The sequence below is a fragment of the Pagrus pagrus genome (genome assembly GCF_965226575.1).
Source record: "Pagrus pagrus genome assembly, chromosome: 5".
NCBI classification, from domain to species: Eukaryota; Metazoa; Chordata; class Actinopteri; order Spariformes; family Sparidae; genus Pagrus; species Pagrus pagrus.
Window position 1 is genome coordinate 23,338,564 of NC_140189.1, and position 22,995 is coordinate 23,361,558.

Consider the following 22,995-nt stretch of genomic DNA (forward strand, 5'->3'; position numbering starts at 1 on the left):
GAGGAAGGCAGCATTAATATGGGGGGAATACACTCTGTCTTTTATTTTCTTCCTGTCACTCTTTCAGACGCACAATCTGTTAAAGTGTCTTACGTACAGAGGGTGGTATACAAACAATCAGATATACGTCTGCTAAACAAGATAATCCCTCCATTTCAATGTGTTCGTAGCGATGTGTGCTTTTGATCACAAATATCAGATTAAAGTTCATTCCTCTGGCATCTCACTGCACAGGTTTTGCTTTTGTAGTCAACGCAGGAATGAATTTCTGCTCTCCCCATTTTACCGCCCACATGAGTCAGATGTCAAGCACGCACACATGAATTCAAATTGTATTAGGACACATGCCGGCACATATCACAGATAGCACACAAGTGCGTGGTTGTGCAGGCACTCACACACGAAGAACAATAGAGTCTGTTACTCCCCCACGTGGGAGAGAGGAAACCGGTAACCATAACAATCTATTCTTTCTGTGTGTACTTCTTTTAGATTGTATTTCTCCTCCAGAATCTCTCCATCCATCTGCTGAAATCCTATTTTCATGACAAACAATGAGACACTCACACTCGCTCCGTCACTGCTCCCTGTCTGCCAAACAGCCAGATGAAGGAGGACGGGGAGGAAAGGAAAACAACAAAACACAGGGAGAGGGAGGCGACAAAAGGGATGGAAACCTTTAGAATCGCAAGATGATTCTTATGCAACCTTTCTGCAACATTTATTGCGAGCGCGATGCTGATGTGCAGTTAGAAGTGTAGGAGTCAAGGTGGTGGCCCTAATGGCCCCTTTAGTGACTTCATTTCAACAAAGGAACCCAGTGATAAATCTACTGTTTTGGGGCAGAGGAGAGCTATATACACTTGAACAGAGTCACCAGTCATTTCAGTTGATTACACTACAGCCAGAATAAAACGTATCCACGACATATTTGAAATTTGTCAGCGTATTCTACCTGCTGGCTGCACCTGTGCTCCAGCAAAAAATGGTTTGTGTTGTTGATCTTTTGCTGTCCGTAAACAAATGGTTTAATTTAATTTGTTATGTGCATATATTTACAGTAACGGCTGTCCAAATGAAAATGTTGGCAGTGAACGTCCACAGATGGACTGTTTTTGAGGAATCATCAGCAAAATGAATTCCCAAGTCACTGTGAGTGTGTGATTAATTGATAGTTTGAAGAGTTGGATTGCGTGAAACTGTAATGGGAAGGAGGTATGTGTTTGCATAATATCACTGAGCTTCACACTGTAGGCTAATGTGTCGATATTGTTGCTGCTGGCCCAGGAAAGTACTGCAGTCATGTGGTTTAAATCCTGTGTGACTGAAGCTCTCCACAGGTGTTGTTGTCCTCCAGGCTGTCATCATAGGCTGTATCCTGTCAGCTGGTGACTTCAAATCAAATGTGTATAGAGGCAAGGAAAGAAAAATGACATTACCGTTTAACCCTGCACACATGTTGCCTTAATTACACCTGTATTAAAATGTTGTAAATTTGACCCAAGTAAGATATTTCAGGAATCAAATTGCTCTGGATTGAAGAAATAGTGTGCATCCCTAACTGTCCTTTTTAAAAAGCAGTCTGCGGTGTTTCCCACTGATTGAAAGCATTAATGTGTCGTGGGCTTGGGTGGGTTGGGAATTTGTCTGTTGAAAACTGATTGAAAGGCGACATTACCCTATTTTGAGTAGGTCTTATCTTATTTCCATCCACCTCTGGTCTCTTTATTGCTCACACCCCGGCCAACCTGCCCTGCTCTGTGTCTTTCTGTTTCTCTCTACCTGTATGTGTCTGCTCTGTTGACTTTCTTTGTCAGCAGTATGTTTTATAAAGTCGACCCAAAACAGAACTCACATTTGGATATTTTACCTGCTATTCCATTTACACAACAGCAGGTGAGCCAGGAATGGAGGAAACTTGTTATTAACTATGGAGCTGATCAAAACTGAAGTGCGCCGCATGACATGTTTTTGTACAAAACAATGGCAAAAGTAGGCCTGCATTAAATAGGAGAGGTTGCATCACAATCAGTGTGTTTAAAAGAGGGATGTAATACTCTGTCTCCCTCTGTGTTTTTTTCTGTGTGTGGAAAGGAAAAGCAAGGTCAGATTGTCCGCTAGTTAATCGATCACGGGTGGCATCATTCTCTCACACGGATGAAAAAATAAAAATAAGAAATGTAAAAATGGTTGGCCTATTGTACTTTAACGACCGTTAATACACCTGGGCGGCCTGCCCAAGGAAAGTCTACGTCCTGTATGTGTTTGAAACACAAGACAGACAGCTCCAAAATTTAAAAATCAATATGTGGTGGCCAGCGTTGATATTTCGGCACGCTGCCATGAATACTTGAATGTGTCAGAAACTCTGCGTCTGCCATGATGTTTTTTGAAGTGACGTATAACAGCATTTTATCAAAAAATAGATGCAATTTTTGTCAGTGTTGTTTTGTTTTGCTCTGCTAGTGTCAGTCTGTCTGATTTAATAATAGTTTACACCGTGACAGATTGATCTAACCAGTATCATTGTCTGGCAGCTTCTGCAGTACTGGTCTTTAGGGCCGGTTTCAAATAACTAGTTGATTCAGGTCTTTGGGAAACTGTCAGCGGACTGTTGCCTGCTATCCTGTGGGTTTATATCTTCTCACACTGGTTGTGTTTAATCAGTGACGATATTCTTTAAACTTTGTGCATCTTTGTTCTCACTCGTCAGCAAAGTGACTGCATTTTTAATCTCTTTCCTGTCACTTTCTTATTATGTTTGCATTTTCATCGCATTCACACTTTTCTGAAGTCCTCCGTTTGTTCTTCTCCCTTGCTTGTTTTCGTCTGGCCTCTTTAGCCTCTATTTCAAATTCACCAATTGAGAGCAAAAGTGAAGTAACTATAAACGGTGTGCGATTAAAACGACTTTTTAATTCTAACGACGTTAAAGGGGAAGGCAAAGTGTGCCATTAGAGACGGGGAGTTGTGGTTTTCTCTGCATTACAGTGAGAAAAAGTCCTAACATCATTACCACGCCATCCATCGTTCTGTGCCCTTCCAGCAACCATCTGTTTAATGGATTGTACATTTACATTTAAGCAATGTCATTTTAGGACACGAGAATTATTTCCATTTAACTATTTCTAAATGGACTCACTTACAAAACGTGAATGTAAGGAAAGCAATGCTAAAATGGTCTCTTTTCTACAAGACGTTAATAAAACTATCAGGACGGAGAATTTGCAAACCACACCCAGCGTTAACTACTTCAAAAGGTACAGTAATTTAACAGTACTCCCCTCCTCTTGGGTAAACGTAGGCTAAGAAATTCTGCGGGACAAAAAAAAAAAAATCCAATTACAAAATCCTTCCAAGAGAAATAATGAAAATTCAAATGGGTTATGTAAATTCAGCCTGTTAAGTGGCTGGGGACAAGTGTGGCAAGTATGAGATTGTGCACATGCACAAACGCACGCACGTACACATATCAGCTGTTTTGCCTCGCCAACGCTTTCATTTTCGATATTCTAATCTGAATCCATCATTTCCTCCCCGTCACCTCTTTGATAGCGCTGCTAATGTTGCTTAATGAAATTTGTTGACAAAGGAACAGCGCTCCGTCCTGCTCTCAACATATTGAATTAGCTGTCTGGGGAGAGTGGAGGCGAGAGAGAACCCAGAAGATAGATGACCTCCCCCGGTCGCTGTCAGCGCACTGAGAACTTCGGGAGAATCTCTTCAGGTCTCCCTCTCAATCTCTGCCTCACTCTCTGGGTTATTATGGTTTCTATACACTGCTCACTGACTTAATGCAGCATGAAAATAGAAGAGAGGAAGAGAAAGAGTGTGAGAAAAAGGATGGCACTTGGGGACAGGCGGTAGGTAAACAGTAAAAACAGAGGAGGGCGGGAGGGAGAAGAGGGTGAAGTCGAGAGTCGGGTTAAAGAAAAGAAAGAGGCGAGTGGACGAGAGAGATAGAGGGCCTAATGAGAGGCGGAGGCAGAATGAAATATGAGGGCAGAACGTGAGAGATAGCAACCACGAGAGGGGGAATGAGAGGGAGGCATAAACTTTGGGAGAAAGCACCAGAGAGAGATTCGGGGGAAATGGTTTGGAAAAACAGCCATGGCATATAATAAAAAAGAATTGTTCGGGAAAAAGGTCAGATGAGCGGAGAGGAGAGGAGAAGAGTGATGGCTAAATAGGAGGGGGGCAGGCATCGGGTTTGGTCTGGGAGCTCTCTTGAGATGGGAACACTTTCATATTAATAGGATATGGAGTAGAAAGGGTCAAGGTCGTGTGTGTATATAATCGAAGATAATAAAATAAATCAAGATCTGTCTTTGCCTTCTTCATAAAGAAAAGCTTGCTAGTGAGGCCACTTGTGATTTAAGACGGGGCCAGAGGGACTCGTTAGTGTACCAGTAAGCTAAACCTGTCCGCTGGATGTGCATTGATGAGGACTGGCATCGCTGGTTATCTCTCACACCACTGTGAGTGAAATCCCACTCTCTTACCCTGCTGATCCTATTTATTCTGCTTCTTCCTCTTCTCCACTGACCCTTCCATGGGAGTAGTGTAATATCTCTGTGATCCTCTTCCCTCTCTTCGCCTTCTTTTAAACCACCAGGGTCCTTGACACTCCAATCTACCTTTCCTTTCTGTCCTCAGAATGGATGCGGTAGCGTTAAGATATATGTGAGAGGGTTTTGTTGGTAAAAGAGGAGGCGTTTTTACTCTTAGGCTGAGATTCCTTTGTCATTTTATCATAATAAAAAGGGGAGAAGGAGAGGAGTGACAAGAGTAGATAGGGAGAGTAAGCTGAGATGAAATATGGGGCGGGTTGGAGGGGAGTGCACAAGGTTAGGTAAGGTAAAGAGACACTTTAAGATTTCGGGAAGCAAAAGTAAGCAAAGCCTGCACAACACACAATAGGATAATAAAACCTCATCTATTCCATCAGCTGCACAACAGTTGCATAGACGGACATGAAATCTAAAATAGTTTCAGTGAAAATGTTACACTTTATGAATAAAATGTATTTTATTTACACAACAAGGTACAGACAGATGAAAAGCATGATAATGGAAAGGAAATGAAAGGGAGTAAGAGACCAGTCAACTAGCAGGTGAAGGTGTTGGCTCAAGCAGCTCAGGTTATCCCAGCAGCACAAGCTTTCAGCTATACATTTCATTTTTGAAATATATAGCGTAATTTCTTTGGTTTCTTTGGTTCTGCAGCTCGTGGCCCCATTAGCTGACTTGTTTAGAGCAACTGTTATGCTGGGCACAGCAACCTACCAGTCAACATGGCCAGATCAGGACTCAGCACAGCCTACGAGGCTGACGGATACCAGTTTGACAGCAAGGAATTCGGTGCCTAACTGATTTACAGTGGCTCTGACCAGGCTGAGAAGACAAGCAAGGACAGGAGACGAGGCAGAGGAAGGTTGCTCATCATCAGCGTAGAAAATTTTGTTTGTGATGAGTTTGATTGACGTCTTTTACGATGAGCTAACAAGGCAAGTCTCCATTTGATAAAAGAGAAAAACTTGGTTTCAGAAGGTGTATAGTTGAATTGAACTTTTATAATTACTAAATAAGTGAAACAGGTATGCAAATATTTCCCTTCTCCTTTCATTTTATTTATTTTGAGTTAGTATTAAACTAAAAAAGGCGAGAGAGCTTGTGAGCGAAACCAGTTGCATTTATATGAAGAAGTGGAGAGAAAAAGGGAGAAAGCATGTTGTATAGTCACGTATGATTTATATATGACTCATAAATATTAGAGAAATTGTACAAATGCCGTCATGTACAAGTCTCAGTGGCCCCAGTTGTAATCAAGACACATTCACTGTCATTACATTCGACATTCAAAGATCATCAGTGATAAAGACAGTCTTAGCATAAGCTTAGGCAGTCCTCCTTTCTGCTTTCTGTTCTCCAATAGCTTAACCCAACACAACTGAAGTGTGTTGAACACATCTGTGTGTACTGAGCTGTGGATTTCCTTCACCAGAATTCATATGCTTTGTTGTCTGTTAACACACACACATGCACACGCACACGCACACGCACACACAAAGTACAGTAAAGAGCCGCATAGGGGATTTGTAATAAGCCCATGTGTGTCCTATTAATATGCTTATCGTGCCCTGCTCAGTGGATTGATGTATGGATGGATTTATTATTTGCAGTATGCATATGCGCTGCCCTTTTAGTAATGTGTTAAATGCCATCCTGCTGTGAGGCTGTCAAAACCAGCTGTCGCTGAGCAAGAACCTCCCCCCACTGTCAAGCATGTTTCTTAGTAGTTCAGAAACATCTGGAAATAGCTGCCTCTCAGTGCAAGAGAAAGGGAAAGACAAGAACCGCCCAATTGATAAGCAAAGTAGATGGAGCTTCAAGTTACTGTCTTTTCTCCACTGTAAAGTCTTATTTGTAGGGTTTCTGTCACTGTAATGATTACCTCAGTGCTTTTTCAGATAGCATCACAGGGGTCTCCTGGGTAATTAAGCAATACACTAAGGTTGTGTTGTCTGTAGGTTTGCCAAATGACTCTCAATATTACAACACCCATGAGCCTCAGTGGCCTTTGCTGTGGAAAACACTATAGAAGTAATTGTTGGAGCACGTTTTGTCTTTGCAGTCAGGGACCAAACGCTGCATCATTACCTCCACCAAGGAGGTTATGTTCTCACCCGTGTCTGTTTGTTTGTCTGTTGGTTTGTCAGCAGGATTACACAAAAACTACAGAACAGATTTACGTGAAACTTGGATGGAGGATGGGTCTCTGCCCAGAATAGAGTCTATTAACTTTTGGTGCGGATCCGGGTAAAGGGACAGATCCAGGAATTTTTTCTCACTTTGTTTAAAACAACATGATGTATAAATTGGCATTTATTTCAAATAAAGGAAAATCAGGAAAAGATGTGAAGACCCATGACTGTTCAGTAGTGATTACTACATTATTACATGAGACCACACCCATTTTTGACAGAAATCTGTCCACAGACAGGCAAACACCTGGCTCAGTACTCAAAACGGCTTCTGTGATAGTTCCCGATACAAAAGGTGGCTGCAGGAATCCATTTTGCCATGATGACACACACACAGGTTGGAAACAGTACCAGTCGACGCTGTTGCATCTGGTAACCATTCTTAGGTTTGTAACAATAACACCATGAAAAGAAAGTATAAATTTGAACCAGGCAAAGGGGAGGCTTTGTAGGGAATCAATTTACAAGCACAAACAAAACACAACTGTATATTATCTGTAGAGCTGACAATTTTATTTTTCCTTGTCACATGGAGAGCTGGGCACTGTGATTAACTGCTACTATAAAGGAGACATTATTGCTTTATGTTTCAAGATGTCCTCAACTATTTATCTGCCAAATTAAATTTTGTACCAGACCTTGGTTTTAATCACTGAAAGAATACAGATTAAATATGGAGCCTTTTCTCAGGGTTACACAGAAAAAGTAATACACAATTTATTACAAGTACGTTTAATTTTTTTATGCTTTTTTGTTGTTTTGTTTTTACACTGGCTCCCAATGAGCTTCAAATTTAAATTAAAAATTCTTCAATGAGTTTTTCTAAATGTATAAACACCCTTGCATACTTATGCAGATCAAATACAACTATCTGACCTGCTTGTTCCATAGAAACCTTGTGCCTCAAATCACCTGGTTCTGGCATTTTCACTCTCTTTAGAAAGAAACAAAGTGGCTCTGGAGGATTGAAACTCCAACAACAATAACAACAACAAAACAGAAAACAGTTTTACTCATATTTTTGCAAAACATCTTGTGTATACACTGTTTCATAAATATGCCTTTTATAAATGTTTCCTGAGCACTTTGGGGAAGAAAACTGTGAAAACATTTGATTTGATTCAGTCTCACACCTTCACAGATCTATGAAGAATGTTTGTTTGCAGATTTAATTACTTTAAATGTGCCATTTGAGAGTCGTTATGCGAATTATTATAACTCTTAATAGCTGAAGCCTTCTCGAGTGGCACAGGTGGGAAAAGCACGTTTCCATGTGAATAATTAGTTTGATAGACTTGTCAGCAAAGAGAACTCCCATTAAAATGAATTAAAACCATCAAGAAGTCATTAACCGTAATAATCAGAATGATAACAGTTTAAATGTTAGATTATTGCTATGAATTAATGCATTTACGAGGTGATTTGTGTGTGGTTAAGTAATCACACACAGCTAAATAAGCAAGAACGAATAGCACAAGCAACCCACTTAGCTTGAAATCCAACATTATTTTGCAAAGACACTAACTCAAATCAGCAAACGAGGGTTCCAAAAATAATAAAATATTCATCAATTCATCAATCTTTAATCAATGACAATTTTCCATTCTCTCCTTCCCTCTTTACCCTTTACTCTCAGTTATCATGTGGACCAACCTATGTACATTCATGTAAAAGTTGAAACCCCATGTGTTCTGTGTATCTCCTCTAAACTGATTAAATGATGGAAGATGGAGGACTGTCTCTCTCAAACACAAACATGTAACTTGTTTCTTAGATCATTAGTTCAACAGTTCTTCTATCAAATACAATGATACAACAGAACAGATAAAAAATGATGTCAGAAAATCAGAAAAGGCATATGAGGATCAAAAGAATAACAAAAGACATGTCAGTTTTTTTTTATAGCAAGAACAACTTAATAAGGCCTTTTCTCGTGGCGGCAACGCTGGCAGGCGTCCAAGGTGACAGAGTTCAAAGCAGTGTGTTGACTATGTGCATTGTGCCATTTCACACAAGGCTAAAAGCACAGACTTATATTCAGGTGACATAGTGGGAGGGAACCAAGCGTGTAGGAAGAAAGAGAGGAAATGGCAGCAAAAGAAAGCGTTGGGCTTTTAGTACAGATGAATCAAAGGTGAAGATCAAGCGGGCATCATGCAGCGGGCTCTTGGTTCTGGGTCTTGGTGAGGCTGTTGATCTCACAGGCAATGTTAGATGTGTGTGAAAGAAAGAGACAAAACGTTTAACATAAGAATTTCAAGTCAGACTCAAAACCCCGAAAAGAATTCTGACTTTAATCTCAGTATTTTGAGAAACAAAAGTCTGAATTCTGACTTAAAACTCAAAATATTACCCAAAAAGGATGTAAGAGTTTAAACTTAAACTTCATTATGATGTGGCTCAAATCCTCTTCTGTTAAAATCTACCATGCTGCGTACAACATTTATAATCAATATTTATGATTGACAGCAATGCGTTAGGTACTACATAGCTTTCAAAATTTAGATTGTTTTCTTAAAACTGATCCTGGCTTGTATGAACTGTTTGACTCGGTATCACATAACTGATTTTACGTAAAATGTCAGAGAATAAGACCATTGTTCATTAGTTCCAGTGAAAGCCACCTTGTGTCCTGGGGAGAATGAACACAACAGGTCCAGGTCTGGTTGTTTGAAGTAGTAACTATACTCATTTTAATTCAAACTCATTTTTGAATAGTACCAAAACAACAGCTTTATAGAGTGCAGCCAGATGGTTGAACTCACCACACCTCACTCAGTTTTCCCTTACAAACATCATTTAGTGAAGTGTGTAATACGTTTCGCTGAGTGGCTGCTGTCAACACTGACATCTCCAGAACCATAAAGGGCATGGGGTTGAAACCAGTAACCTTGAAGAGACTAGAGGCATCTTCTAAATTCAGTCATGTGATGAAAAAAGGTTTTAAGACCTTGACTAGTCACCAATAAAGAGAAAGATAAATAGCAGGTAAAACCCACAGCTTCTGCTGCATGATTTTAAAACAGTACTCAGGACTCCACAAGAAATGTCAGTGTTCATTTCTTTTTCTGTCCACTTCATCTTCAGTGTAGACTCTTACTGGACAGATGTTGAGTGTCAGACAGTGAAGCATGTTTTCAGTCGATGATTGTCAATGAGCCGAGAGCTCTGGGTAACTGTCTCATTCATGTGGAATAGTGCACGCAGGCAGAAAGTTGCTTCTGTCCTGAACTGTCAAAAAAAGGTGCACAAAAGTGACTGGTTGGACAGCCACACACTGGGATAAGACAGCAACCATCTTCTTGATTTAAAGTTAAAGAGGGCTGTAACTACCAGTTGTTTTCTTTATTGCTTAATCTTCTGATTGTCTTCTTGATTACTTGAATATTCGTTTAGTCTATAAAATGTAAAAAATTGTGAAAAATGCTCATTACAACTTCCCAGTTACAAAGGTGACATTTTCAAATACTTCTTTTCAGCCAACAGTCTAAGGGCCCAGACACACCAAACCAACACCAAAGAAATAGTAGTGATGACGGCTGACTGTTGCGCCGCCTCACATTGCCTGTGCCAAAAAGCTGCACTTGAACGCACCACAAAGAATACAGCCAACTGTATTTGTCGTTCAAAAGGGAAAACCGTAAGACTCAGGATTGCGGACAAACCGTTGTTATGATAAACCAGCATTTTTTTTACACCACTCTTGCCAATATAGCCACTTCTAATTGAGAATTTGTCTGATTAAAAAGTTTGAAATGGCAAAAAAAAGAAGAAACCGCACTAAATAGTGAAATCATGGATACTACAGCAACAGGCTCAAGGCACTTTCCTTTTTTTGTTCCGTTTCTGCTCATGCACTGATTTGCTTAGTTGAGTAGCCAGTCAGAGTGATTTCTCTCACCGACGGGCTTAATCAGCCAACAAACATTGAAATGGGCCGACAAGTTCCAACAGCACTGGACATAATGCAATAACTAGGGCCACAGATACTCACCGACGGCCCCAACAAAGACTCTGGAACCAGCAAATATTTTACATTTTTGATTAAAAATTACTGAAACAATTAATACATTATCAATAGTTGCAGCTCTATTAAACTCAATAAGGTTGTATTTCTTATGAGGTGCTCATAAAGTGTCAAGCTTTGGCTGCAATGACTCTGACAGCCACCATTCATCAACCTACCAAAGGCCTTCCTGTTTTGAATCTTTTCTGCATTAAACCAATACTGTCATTATTTGCAACCCACTACTACATCTTTCACAGTGTTTGTTCAAAGGTGACAAAACCAAGTTTGCATATACACAATATGTTTATGACACGGATCAATAAAAACATGTCAAATCAGAAAAGCAATTGAGATTAGAACCAATTATTATTCAAAGTACATTCATGGTACAAGCCATACACATCAGTCAAGTCAAGCTCCCACTCTTTATCCATAAACTCATCTGAGAGTACCAATGATCCGTGTGAATCACATGATTTCTTTATTCAGTTGCGCAGAGCTAAAATGATCAAGTAAATTTTCATTACTTCACAGCAATTTCACAGCTCCTTCTGTTCTCCACGGTGGTTGCCTTGACTACGCAATCGGGGGGTTAAATGGAGTAAGGTTTTCTGTTGTTGATGAATGAGATGAGAAGTTGCCAAACAAACAGTGGTGTGTGTGTGTGTGTGAGTGTGTGTGCGTGTGTAATGAATGTGATGATTCTTCATCAGAGGCAGTGAAAAGACGTTCAGAATGATTTTGCTGATAAGAGAGGAACAGAGTGGAAAAAGTCAATGATGTGGGTTAAAAGTATGTGTGCTTGTGTGTGTGTCCAATCACCACATGATGGCATGAATGGCAGCTGCAGAGGGACAAAAGTATTGATATAAACACACACGAACACACAATTGTGTTTATATCACTTCAGAGGATATGGTATTGACTTACATTATTTTCCTGAAGACTTCCTCTCACCCTCACCCTAATCACTACTTACCCTAACCATAAATGCACATGTAATTTCTGCCTTTAGGGGAAAAAAACAAAACAAAACAAAACATGAAATTTGATGAGGTCGTCAAGTAATGTGGGATCACGGGAGTTGTTATCTTCATTGTTGGATAACCACCAAATAACTGTGTGCTGTGACTCCACCAGTCAATAACCCAGGCCAGCAAATATTTGACATTTTTCCTTGAAAAATGATTGAAACAGTTTATCAGTTATTCTTTTTTCACAGTTCTGACTTTTTTTCTTAATCTCAGAAATCTGCCTTTACACACAAAATTCTGAGATTAAAGGTCAGAATTTTGAGAAAAATGTCAGAACTAAAAATGTTTTTACAGTGGTCCTAATGATAATCAGAAATAAGTACACAACTTAACAAAATAAAGAACAAAGGTCTCTTTTAAATAAATGTTACATATTATATTTCCCCCTAAAATATGATGATTAATATAGTTCAGACTTAAGTCTCGTCCCCAAAAGAGAGACACAATGTGATTGTGTAAACAAACTACGTACCTACAACAAGTAATACACACACACACACACACACACACACACACACACACACACACACACACACACACACACACACACACACACACACACACACACACACACACAGACAGCTACAGTTTGTCTGACCACTGTCCGTTACTGCATTCATTTGGTGAATGACAGTTCTGTGACAGTGGAGTGAACAGACACAGATGGCAGTGAGTTGGCAAATATGTAAAGTCAGGAAAACCTCAGTACACTTCTGGTACAAGGACTACCTAATACACAAAAATATACTTTGTATATTAGTACTCCTAATATAAGGAAAGAGATACTCTCAGAGTACTCTTGGCTGTTATTAAGCACTGGGGCTTTTGGTGTGGATGCTTTACATGGTTATTAAATAATTTCGGTTTCTTTCCATATTTAAAAATTTTCTTATGCACAAGTGGTGAGAAATGCGATTCATGTTCTGTAGCTTAATGGCTTTGCTCCGGTTTGAATGACGTGTGTGTGCGAGGAGTGAATTTATTTCAATTGTAGTGCTTCAACTGTTTATTCTCACTTATTCAATAAGAGATTGTAAAGAAACATGTTTTAACATTCTAGTGCTGAAGATATATATATATAAGTTATAAAATGTAACATTTCTGCATGTCAAAAAACGTCTTGACCTTTGTTATGTTGTTGAGTTGTGTACTTACGTTATCCCAAATATTTCCGTATTTATGTACATTAACACTCGAAAATGGAGGTCACCTCTGCGGATCACTGCTGCAGTCAGATTGATTAACAGGAGTGAAGATAAATCCACTTTTTAATCCCAGAAGTTAAAAGGTCATCTCTGAGCTCTGCTCCAGTCCGTAAATGGTTCTGGATCAGAAGATAATATGACGGTACTCAGGGTGTTTATTTCTCCAGAAGGTCTGGCTCTGGTAATTACATACTGTGCCTTTAAATCCAGTCAAGTTTTAATTAGATTATAGAAAAAATGGCAAGAAGGAGGAGTTCTGATAGCTTGGGGATTCTTACCACCTTAACATTTGTCATCAGCAACTTCTTGTACATTGCACAAAGCTTTTCCCATTGACTTGACTGGTGTCAGGGCAATCAGAGTATATTTTTTCCCTCTGCACTTTAGGATTTGAGAAAAGCTTCACCATGAACAAATTAGGAAATTTAACACGGTATATAATCAAGAGCAACAACATATTTTTGCAGAATTAGATGAAAAACAGACTCACTAGGTATATCACAGGATTAACACAGATAGACATAAAATTGCACACTTACAGAACTAAGGATATTTAAAAAGTTTCCATTTCACCTCACCTGCATGTTCAGCGGGAGGAAAAGGCTGACAGATTTAAACCCAAGACCTCCTCTTGTCTAGTACTAGCCACTGTGCCATCATACAAAACATCATAAGGTCTGAATGATAATTTTACAGCTATATGAGAGTTAGACCCAACCAACCACATGCTAAACAGAGAATATTGAAATAAAGTAATATTTAGTGTCATTAAAAGATCTTTATGTGGGTGTTAACAATAAATGATAATTATTGAAGAGAGAATCCTTGTAACAACTTGGATTTATTCATTTTTTTCAATACAGGTGTTTACAATATGTCTATGTATTATAAATGGATTCATATGGTAATCAGAAGCTTACAGTGATTTAGGAAACATCCAGCATGTCAAGTTCCTACAAAATTATCACAAAAGAAGTGCACAAAAAATGATAGAAAATAATCGTCAAATGACTCACAAACATGCATGTGTTCATGCAGTTTGCCCTGACAAAACAAAAGAGAAACAAAAGAATAAACTCAAGGTTCAGATTGCTGGCAACCATGGGCTACTACTACTACTAATACTACTACTACTACAAATCTCTTATTTTTCAGGTTGCTAGCACTGTATAACATCATGAAACAGAAATACATTGTGTAACCATACAATAAACATTAAACATTATTCAAGCAGAACTATCATGAACAAAGTTATTAGTAACAATGAAATCAAGTACAAAATCATGATCCAGTACTTATCATTATACAATGACTGAAGAAAATTACTAATTTGACCAGTACTGGTTTTTGATTGATTTTACTCACAACAGTTTCACCTTTGAACTACTCTTTGAATCTCAGAATTTCCCTTCTGGGTTTATTGTTGTTGTTATCAAGGCTATGAGTATGAGACCTAACGACTTTGAAACTCAGAGCTCACACGTAGTCAAATCAAAAATGGCCATAGCTAGCCCAGATCTGACAGAGCTGTCAGCAGCCCAGCAGGAGAGATGCTCTGTGTTGTGCTGGGATTTTATAACTTAACTATGAGCAGACAAAACTTTTACTTTCTCTGACTGTGTGGACATCCGATTTTTTCACATCACTGACAAAGTAGAAATGCATCAAAATGTGTGTATTAGACCAGAGCATGTGAGCCGAGCAGAGTATAAGCCAATGAAAAAAATGGGGTGTGTCCCCTGACGTGTCGTTTTGGATTTTAAAGTGTTAGGGATGCAGGACTTAACTGTAGACTCTCATCACTGTAACCATTCTAGCTCTCTCTAATAACTAAGTGAAGGGATAGATGAGGTGATTCTTTCGAGCTCATCCACAACTCTCTGCAATTCGTCTGCTGCCTGTCTGATTGATCGGACAAATTTCATGATCTGAGATCTGATCTGAGTACCATTTTGAGAAACCCGGTTCTGTGACTGAGGCGTGACCTCTTGCATTATTGAGCTTGCCACTAGCGCATTTCGGTCAGAGGTGGATGCAAAGTTATTGGTTTCAGTCTCAAACACTGACTCAGTTGCACCTCCTTCCTCTGCTCTTTCCTCTGCTGCCCTTGCCTGTCTAATGTTGTGTAGCTCTCTTGCATCCATGGCAATGAAGAAGATGTCCACTGCCAGAAATAAACCAGAAAACACACCTGTTGCTACCTCTGCCACACGCACTGCTCTGGAAGTTTGTGCTGCAATTCGGCCAATGTTCATCACCTGAACAAGTCGAATCAGCTCAGCAATGCCTCCTAGGCTCCTTCCTGCCCTGGGGCCAAGCCTGGCCAGGTTGCCTTCATTAAACTGGCTACCCTCAAGTATGCCAGCTGAGTCACATTTGCCCTTGATTGCCTCTAAAATGATTGTAATCTCCTGGAGCCAGGTGACAACTGCATTAATTCTCTCTTCAAACTCTTTAATGATGCTTCGAACAGCTTTGCGATCAGAAGACTGATTGACCATTTTAGTGATATTGGAAGCACCAGCAGTGACCCCACCAGCTACACCCACTCCTACTCCAACCCCAGTGACAATAAGAGAGGCTCCCAAAGTGAAGGGGGCCAGTATAAGGCCCACTATGGATGTGATCCCTCCAACTGCTCCAATCACTCCTCCTGCCAGACTGCCGATGGTGGTGCCCTGGTGCACACGTTCCAAACCGTCTGCCACTTGCCTCAGATTGTCCAACTTGGTCTGGAGGTCCTCCACAGCTCTTTTGCTCTATCAAAAAACAGACACAGTTATACAATTAAAGAGCAACTTAAGACCCCTAAAAAACTTGTTTTTGATGCTCTCAAAATGTTCTTTAGTGCAACGCACTGTTCAGTCTGGTGCTAAGTTGGTCTTTAAAGCTCTAATTGATCAAGAGAGGAAGAAATTAGAATGAGGAAGTAACTACACAATTCCAGTCAAAATGAGATTAAAATAATCCAACTCCAGTCTTTCCCATTCAGTGATGAGATCACAGTACAATAGAGCCCTGAAAGTGACGAAATGTTGTAAAAGGTTATCAGATACGTCTGTAACATAACAGAATACACAAATCTTTAAATCAGGTTTAGGAAGATGTTAGATGCGCTTGGTTAAATGCAGTTTATCACCTCACTAATGAAACATGACAGAATTGTGTTGCCCAAAATGTGAAGTTGACAAGGGAAAAAAATTAACGATGGGTGTACAGCATGTGTTCTGGGAGAGTGAGTTCACAACTGTATTTTCAGAAGTTTCACACCTTTTTTGAGAGACAGCTTATCATAATAGGGCGTTCCAGGATCTCGCTGACTGTTGGTCTTGATTGAGGGTCTTTCTTCAATATATCACTCAGTAGTTCACAAAGCTCTGGTGAGAAGTGCTTTGGGAGCGATGGGTAAGAACCTCCAATTATCTTGGGAATGAGCTTGACTGAAGTCTCTGCTGAGAACTGAAGGAGAATTATTGTTAGAAAAGACTTTTTATACTTTTTATAATATGGTTACATTTTACATTACTTTAATTCTATGTTACTTTCTATAAAGTCATGCTCTGCCATATTTAAGATTAGCATCTTGCTCAGAATAGAAGGAACCATAATAGCCTGTTGAGCATATTTTGAGACATCAACTATAGATGAATGGTTTTAGTTGACATGATAAATTGCTGGTGGAATGGTGATTCTGACCTGGATCTGACCTTATCTTCACTTATGTTGTGCAACTGGAGGATTGTACACTTGATTGTACAGTGGCCCTGCCTGATCGTGGATGCGCCTACTGCTATGGCCCTGCCTGATCGTGGATGCGCCTACTGCCATGACCCTGCCTAACACCCACCACTACTGTCGCTAGTATTAGTCACATCTCTGTTGCATACGTTACACTACTATTATCGTACTGCATTACTACATACCATCCTTACCATTAATCACTACTACTGTTATCACTAGTAATCACATTTCCATGTGCATTTCATCATTATTGCTGTAATACATCTTTATGTACTTTCACTCCTGTCAACCATCGCTTATAATCGAATACATTGTGATCTCGTTGATCTGCTCTGTACATGCGACATCTATTGCACGTCTGTCCGTCCTGGGAGAGGGATCCCTCCTCTGTGGCTCTCCCTGAGGTTTCTTCCGCATTTTTTTTTCCCTGTTAAAAGGGCCTTTTTTTGGGGCAAGTTTTTCCTCACTCGAATCGAGGGTCGAAGGACAGAGGGTGTCGTCTCTGTACAGATTGTAAAGCCCTCTGAAGCAAACTGTGATTTGTGAATTTGGGCTATACAAATAAAATTTGATTTGATTTGATTTGATTTGATACACAGCAACAATAAAAACACTGGTCGACATCCTAGCATCAGAAATTCGACTGCTGAACACTGTCCTTTCACTTTGACTGTGTTTGAGTAGAAAGCATAATTTATGTAGACACAGAGCCTGCGTCCTACAGTGTTCAACAAGAGCAGGTAAAGACCATACTCTTTGATTTACAGAGACCCAACTTTCCCCTATGTGCAAACACTTGGCGACAGTGGTGAAAAAAAACTGTCAGACTAAATGTAATAGTTTTCGTGATTCTTTCTATGTGTACTCCAAGCCTCAGAAATTGCTTTTTCATTAGATGGGATTGAAATTTGTCCTCAACATCCAATAAACCCTCTGCATAATTACCTTGGGTCTAGGAGTTTATATTTTCACCCTTGTCCATTTATTTGCTTGCTGGTTTGTCAGCAGGATTACATAAAAAACTATGAACGGATCCACAGACCTTGGATGAACGATGGGTCCATTAACTTTTGGTGCAGATCCGGATAAAGGGGCAGTCGGGTTGTACAGTTAGTCCAGTTCTTCCAGGATGGCACATCCACATGTGCGGTTGCTAGAATGTATGCTGTGTCAGGAAGCTCACTATCGACGCGTCTTGAGATGCCGTGGTGAATACTATGCTGCCTGTAACATCACCCAGCATGACTAGTTTGGCGGTGGGTCAGTGATGGTCTGGGGAGACATATCCCTGGAAGGTCGCGCAGGGTTAGGTTTAGGGCTGTCATAGCCAGCAGTACGCTGAATGCTGTTAGGTACTGGGATGATATCCTCAGAGTGATTGTCAGACCTTTTGCTGGTGTAGTGGGCCCTGGGTTCCTCCTTGTGCAGGACTCAACCCGGCCTCATGTGGCCACAGTGTGTAGGCAGTACCTGGCTATGGAAGGCATTGATGCCATTGACTAGCCCTCTCATTCCCCTGACCTAAATCCAATTGAGCGCCCATTGGACGTTATGTATTGGTGCATCCAATGCCTCCAAGTACTGCCACTGACTGTCCAGGAGCTCACTGATGCCCTGATTCAGGTCTGGGAGGAGACCCCCCCACTCATCTGGAACATGCCCAGACGTTGTTGGGAGTGCATGTAGGCATGCGGGGGCCAAACACACTACTGAGTCACATTATGAGTTGCCATGATAGAATTCATGCAAGTTGGATCAGCATGTGATTTAAACCTTGTTCTTATGTAATTTTGTTCTCAACAATTTATACAATGCACATCAGTAAATCTTTTTAACTTGAATAATTCGTTCATCAAAATCTGATATGTGATTAAAGTGTTACCTTAATTTTTTTGAACAGTGTACATAGCATATTTTAAAAAAAGACAAAACATTCCTCTGATCAATGCATTTCTTACTCTAGCTGTGAAGGCCTATTGAAAGTAATTAATCCAGTCAGTTCCTTATACAAATAAAAACTTTTAAGAAAATGAGCTGACTGTAAATTCTCCAATAGTGGTCGATGCCCTTTTCCCGTCAACTGCAGGGGGGTACCAGGCCCTTATTGGAAGCAGGCTTTGTTAGAGACAGGCCTTTATGGATAAGTATATTTACCTCAACCAAGGATCTAGCTGATTTAAAACTGTTTTATTTGATATTGGATTAGGCTTTGGGTCCATTGACTAAAGTGGTACTGACTGAAATACTGTTCCAGAGTATACTAAATTTCACATTTTCATTTAGTGGATTTTTTGAGAATTTTTTTTTTTTTACGTTTATTGTTTCTGTTGCCCAGCCCTATTGGTGTTTATGAAGTTAATCCTTGCTGTACACTCAACATCAGAATGAAGTCTTTTATTACAACATAAGACACACGTATGTCAGAGAAGTACTTTGCATTTTCCTTACTTAATGAGTGAAAATCATGCAAACCTTTTGGAAACTTACCGCTGAACGTTTAGTACAGAGCTCGTAGAGTATGCATCCCATTGACCAAATGTCACTATAGATAAAGCAAAAAAATCATAATTATAATAATTTTAATAATAATAATAATAATAATAATAATAATAATAATAATAATAATAATAATAATAATAATAGAGTAGTAGTACTTGTTGTAAAGGCTAATTTAAATAAACCTTCCCCTCCCTCTTGCCATAATTACACAGAGTGGAATACAGATTTATTTGACTATTTATGGGATTGTTAAATTTTTTGGTGTATGCAACATATAAGCTGGTGTATAGATACACTGTCATTGGTTAGAGAAAACAAACTTTCCACGTCCCTTTTTTTTTTTTTTTAATGTGCCAAAATGTGACAAAATGTCTGCGTAATATTTCTGGTTCACATTGTTAAAGCTCATCTGGCTCAAACAGTCAGTATATGGGAGTGGGATTCCTCTGGTTTCTGTGCGCATAATTAATCTATTCGAATAACCTAAACCAAGTATAGTTATTGTTGTTGTGTGGGGCCTCAAAGTAATTATGAAGTACATTTCACCATTTGGCAAAAAACCTTTTTACCTTTTGGCATCATACACCCCATCTGTGAAGACTTCTGGTGCCAGAAATTGTATTTTTCCCAATTGATCTGATCCAGTAGTTGGCTGTGTTTGTTTTACCCTGTGTGAAAAAAAACAGACAAAACATGTTGTATACAGTGTGTATATATATATGTGTATATATATATATATATATATAGTACATTAGGGATATAACGGTACAAATTCATCCCAAACCATCTTGGCACAGATGTCACATTTTGGTGCACGCAGTCATACGACAAATTACAAAATACTATAGCTAGAGCATGGCCATTATACTTAAAAAGCAGAAAAGCAGAAAAGAAGACACGATAAGTGAGAAGGAAGAAAAAGACACTCTGATGCGCTAAGGCTAATTCACAAGAGACATTTGAGCTACAGGGCCCACCCGCTTCTTTCAACTCAGCTGTGTGGGAAAGTTTCAGTAAGCATGTGGTGGATTGGCCGAGGGCAGTGTGTCGGCATTGTTATGAGTGGTTACACATCAAACATGTTCACACATGATGTGTCAAGTATACATGAGTACACAAGTCCAACAATAAATCCACTCTGTTTTTGAACAGCCTCTAGATGTAAAGCAGATGAAAGCAGACATGGCTAAAGATATAACTGAAATAATTAGAATCACATTTACATTATTATTATTATTTTTTTTTAATCAGCCCAGGATAAAAATATGACCTATGTGAGAGTGTATGTTCACTGATTTCTGCTTAATACAATACCATGCAAGGTGGAACAGCTTTTAGTCTTTTATGCCCTCCGCCTGTAGAATGAAGTTCCAGAATTCCTGAGGTCTGCTTAAACTGTCAGCTCGTTTTAATCAGGGTTTAAAACATTAATGTTTACCTTGACTTTCCAATAAGTTAGATACCAAACGTCTTTATGAATTGCCTTTAAAAGTCAACAAAATAAATTAAAGCAAGTAAAAATATATTTGGTACTCTATATAATACATAAAAAAGCACAGTACCTTTCATTGATGTTTCCAGGTTCGCCCAAGCGCACTGTTCCATATTCGGTGAGTTGTACATTCTGTAAAAAGATTAATGGAAATGCTGTCATTTCAACAACAACAAAAAAACAATGTATAGAAAAAGGGTAAACTGGATTCATTGATACATTTATGATGATTTAAAATACCTAATGGATAAATAATTTGGAAGCACAAAATCTTTTAATCATGTAAAATGTGTAGTACCTCTGGTGTCAGATGTTTGTGAGTCAAGCCTTTTTCATGCATGGTTCTCAAAGCCATACTGATCTCAACAATCCAGCTAAGTATCTAGGAAACAAATGATGGTACTTTTAGGATAGTAGGAGAGAGGGTCAATCAAGGGTCCACACACGCACAAGGTAAATACATTGCCATATACAGTAAATATATAGCACTATATCACTGATGTAATTTGAAATGTCCTTTGCTTCAGGCAATTGTACCTGAGACTCTTGTGGAGATGAATCCCCTCTGATCTTTGAAGCAAGGCTCCCTCCCTGACAGTAGTCCATCACCACATAGTAAGTGTTGCGCTCTTTATAACAAAAGTAGATAGAAGAATCTGTTAGTATTTCATAACATTTTGTATTTTGTTTTCTATTTCCCTCTGAACTCACTTTGAGTTGTTAAAACTGCTCTTTTTTAATATCGAATTGTTTATAGTTGCATTTGCAAAAATTTTTTAAAAAAGGCAAAAAAGGCTTTTTTTTAAAAGATGCTGAGTTTAAAAGTGTCATCAATAAAATAAAATTGGGGTTGCAGCTAATGACTTTGTAGATTGCAGCATTGTGACTAATTTAAATTTGTTAACAGCAATAGTATTTCATGGAAAATTACACATTTTCATTGAATAAAACTTACCTTTGAAAGAGTTCTTGAAGCTCACAATATGAGGATGGCTTGTTGTCTTGAGGATTTCTATCTCGTCAGTTAATGCTTGATCAACATTTCCAGATGTCTGTTGAAAATAGTCATTATTTTTTTAAGAAACCAGAATCACTTTTACCTGCTGCCTCCACTTGTGCTTGCAAAGTCAGGTCACTCTTTCAGTCTCTCCACCAACTTCCTTACTGAATACAACTATTATGGGCGAGCTCAACTCAAGTTATCATCACCTAACCATTCTTTTCCCGCCTGTGCTCCATGTGTGTGTAACCCCCTGCGCAAGTGTCACATAACCAGCCCTACCTCCATAGCATGTAAACTGTAATCCCACAGAAAACAAACTACAGTAGTGCAACATGTAAATGACTCACAGTGAGCTGAAATGAGTGTGCATTAATGAGGTTAATAACATCAATAAATTATTATTTCTTAGGTGCTGAGATAAAATATAGGTGTGCTTGAGCACCCCTAAATAAGACCTCAAACCACCTATCAACATTTTTTTTGCAGTTTTGATGCCCAGTAGTATAGGTATAGAGGCTGAATACATTTTAGAGATACTACTAGTGATTTCACTGTATGAACTTTCTTTTGAGTAATAGCTTACCAATATGACGAGGAAAATAACAAAACATGAATTATTGATCCTGAGGGACAAACCCCTGGGTTTGCAGATTACACTCTATGACATTAGGATGCACATATAAACTTGCAGTAGGTGAAAAACTATGTATGGAAAAGACAAAGAAACATAATGACAAGTCTGACATCATGCATAAAAGGGTTGTTTGTGACTTTGGAGAGTACCCTTGCTTAAGCCAGGAAAATTGGCTTGTGTCTGCGTTTTCCATAAAAGATGGTCAGAGCAGGTGGAAAGGCAAGCACAATTTCAAGTCAAATGAGTATCAAATTTGTACTGCACGATCAGTATGATCAGCATAAACACTTAGACTTAGACGACTTTATTAATCCTTTTGGGAGGTTCTCTCAGGGAAATTGAATAACACAGCCTTGGTGGTGTAGTATTGTAAATAAGACATTTATCAGAGTCAAATTAGTATTTCTTTTTTTTAGTCAATTTAATGAACCATATTTATTCGCATCAAACTTGGTTAGGGCTGCCACAATAGTTAACATGTTTGACTTATCGATATTGCCTGTGTGTGTTGTTTACAAAGGAATGTTGCCAACATTTTAACTGATATGCCAGAACAAGCAGCAGGGTTTTCCCTACAATTATCAGACTTGAGTGCAACATCTACATGCTTCTTTC

The 22,995-nt window shown here is 39.1% G+C and overlaps 1 long non-coding RNA gene across 1 annotated transcript; it reads right to left on the reverse strand.

Moving 5' to 3' along the window:
- Positions 1-19,846: 19,846 nt before the first annotated feature.
- LOC311257238 lies at positions 19,847-21,127 on the reverse strand. The gene is made up of 3 exons (XR_014622600.1): positions 21,042-21,127; positions 20,814-20,875; positions 19,847-19,919 (listed from the first exon to the last, which is right to left on the reverse strand). It is a non-coding gene; the product is annotated as an uncharacterized lncRNA (long non-coding RNA).
- Positions 21,128-22,995: the final 1,868 nt, after the last annotated feature.